Genomic DNA, 3008 nt, shown 5'->3' with positions numbered 1-3008 from the left:
TTGGTGAGGTGACTCACTCGAAAAATGAGCAGCTCGAAAGCTATCCCAAGTATAGGAGTTCTGTCATGTAATATTAAGCCCAAGGGCTAGATCGTCTCCTTAGGGAATGCGTTTTAATCGCAAAATGTTACGTTTATCCAATGGAAAATAAAAATGCACTGAACTTGGTTCAGATTCAGATTTTCAAGATCGTTCAATTTCACTTTTTATGAATTAAATGACATGTAAATTAAGGTATTAAAACTAACATGCATTGAACTAAAGAACACTAATGGAAATCCTAATTTACTCAGGGAAACTTAACACGTGTTAGTTTAAAGATGGTCACCTAAAACATGGAATTAAAAACACCCAATGGAAACTAAACCAGACACACACTTAAAAAAACGGAACCTACTAAAAATCGAACCTTTAACACAATTAAGAGAACAAATCAAGACTCACAATTTAAATGCAAACATGAACTCAACGGAAATTTAAAAGACGTAAACAATAACGGAACACAATAAAAATACAACCTTTACTAATCATAGAACCTAACTAAATCGAATTTCGACAAAAAATTATCCAAATTTAATTAAGAATGCTAAATTAAAATAACTATCAATTAGATAAACAAAGAGATTAATTTAACAATAATGAAATACCCAACATTACTCAACTTAAACAAAAAGAAAGAAAACTCCAATAACATTAAAAAAACTAAACTTTCTTCAATATTCCAAGATTCAAAGAAAAGTAAATAAAAGAAAGGAAGAAAGGAAAAGAGAGAGAGAGAGAGAGAGAGAGAGAGAGAGAGAGAGAGAGAGAGAGAGAGAGAGAAATAAATCCACGGAGTCGTGGCAGCAGCTGCGGCTGTGTGTGGGTTGGTTCGCGGCTGTGGGCAGAGCAGCTTGGAATAGGAAGCCGTGGGTTGGTGCTGGCATGGCTGACCAGAGTAGCTGGCAGCAGTGCTTCTGTGGGAGGTTTGCTCTGGTTGTCTTTGAGAGCCTTGCTGCGTGGGCTTGCTGGTATGGTGGCTCGCGGTGACTACAGAACTGTTGGTGTAGTTCTCGGTTGGAGAGTGGTTCTAGCTCGGGAACAGCAGAGAGGAATGAGAGGGACTGAGGGAGAAGAAAACAAGGGACAGGGGAAGAGAGAATAAGAGAGGGAGAAGAAGAAGAGAAATACTGAGAGACAAAAAAGCTAAAGGAAAAGAGAAGATAGGAAACAGCAAGGAGAAGTAAGGATAGGAGAAGAAAGAGAGAGCAGAAGAGAGGAAGGAGAAGGGAAAAGAAGGGAAAAGAAGAGGATGGCCCCCAAGGAGCTGCACTGGAGGAGTTTAAAAAGAGAAGGAAGAAGCCCTACCCGAATAGCACTGACCCGACCCATTTGAAAGGACTTGAATTATTATATTTTGTTCATTTTTTTTTTATTCTTTGTTCATCACAAATCTGACTCTTCTGGAGCCCGTTTCTCACAAAACTCAAAACACAAACGTTGTAGATAATCCTTTCCTTTTTCTCTAAAAATTTGAATTGTCTCGATCGCAACTCAGACGGAAAAGTTATGCACGAAATATGAACAGGTGTCGGTTTTGGTTTTCGAGATTTTTCCTACAACAAAAAATTACCAAAACTTCATAAATAGTGCAATAAAGTTCAAGAATGATGATTTTGGCACTTTATTAAAATATTGGATAATTTTGGATATTTAATTAAAAATTTAAACCGTAAAGTTCGAGTTAAGATGCTCAATTACGCAGTTTTGACGCGTAATCATGAGGAAAGTACCACCACATGATGCATCAACCATTGACCTATCTCTCTCAGCTAACCCTTCGTAAAAGGTTTGCACTAATTACAACTTGAGGACTTGATGATGTGGACATTTACGGAGGAGGTCTCTAAATTGCTCCCATGTCTCAAAGAGAGGTTCCCCATCCATCTGTGAAAAACTCATGATGGCTCTCCGAAGCTGGTTAGTCTTCCCAATTAGGAAGTACTTCTTTAGGAATTCGTGTTATATGGTAGTCCAGTTAGCTACCGAGTTCGACTCTAAGAATGTCAACCAATATTTGGCTTTATCCTTCAAAGAGAATGGAAAGAGCCTAAGGCGGAGAGCATCATCACTAAAATTAAGAAAAATTCCAAGAACTCATCTAGATGCTGATAAGAATTTTCTGTAAAATTCCCATGAAAGTTGGGCAACATTGAGATGATAAAAGTCTTAATCTCAAATTGCGCCACCTGAACATCTAGAAACTGAATGCAAGATAGTGAAGTGTATGCATTAGGTACAAAGTAGTCCCTATGAGACCGAAGGGGTTGCTCTCCCACCACAAGAAGGATTGGAGCTCGGTGTTCTGGGATTTGTTTAGTGGGAACCGGTGCTCGTTCAAACATGAGTTTTAGTTTAGACAACTCAGCGATCTCAAGATTAGTTGTAGGTTTCCTAGAGGACCTACGGGATTTCTCAATCTCGGGATCTAAAGGGACTATCTCAAGATCCAAAGAATGCAAACCAAACATACACACTTGAAGCACACAGATTTAAGACTTCAGATTCAATAAACAAAAACAAAAGTAAAAGGAAAGCAAATAAAAACAAAGCAACAATACTTTAAGATGGAAGTTGGCTTATAATCAAAGCTAATTCCTCGGCAACGGTGCCAAAATTTGGTAGGCTCGCCAAGGCTTGGGTCCTTAACTACCAAAAATAATATTTATAAAACCTAACTAATCCCAAGTTCAATAGAAAGTGGGGGAAGTCTGGTGTCGATCCACAAGGACTTAAAAGCGCAGTTATCAAACCACTTCTAAATTAATTTACTGTATCCTTGTGTAAAAGAAAAGTAAAAAGATGCTATTTTTCAAGGAGTGTTTTCTAACAATCTACGGAAAAGTAAGTAAATGATAGCAAGTTAATCTAACTTAACTCTACTCTTACAAAACAATGCTCAATCATGAATCCAACCTAGGATGTTGTGTGCGTAATATAAGTTCAGTGAGTTTACCACATTAAACCAA

At 37.8% G+C, this 3008-nt stretch overlaps 1 non-coding gene across 1 annotated transcript; it reads left to right on the top strand.

Annotated features, from left to right (window-relative positions):
• The first annotated feature begins 1852 nt into the window (after nt 1–1852).
• LOC131156843 (small nucleolar RNA R71) lies at nt 1853–1958 on the top strand. Its single transcript, XR_009137112.1, has one exon. It is a non-coding gene; the product is annotated as a small nucleolar RNA R71 (small nucleolar RNA).
• The last annotated feature ends 1050 nt before the right edge of the window (nt 1959–3008 follow it).

Source organism: Malania oleifera, chromosome 5 (assembly GCF_029873635.1).
Source record: "Malania oleifera isolate guangnan ecotype guangnan chromosome 5, ASM2987363v1, whole genome shotgun sequence".
Taxonomy (NCBI): domain Eukaryota; kingdom Viridiplantae; phylum Streptophyta; class Magnoliopsida; order Santalales; family Ximeniaceae; genus Malania; species Malania oleifera.
Note: the sequence above shows the minus strand (reverse complement) of the source record. Positions and strands in the feature narration are given on the sequence as shown.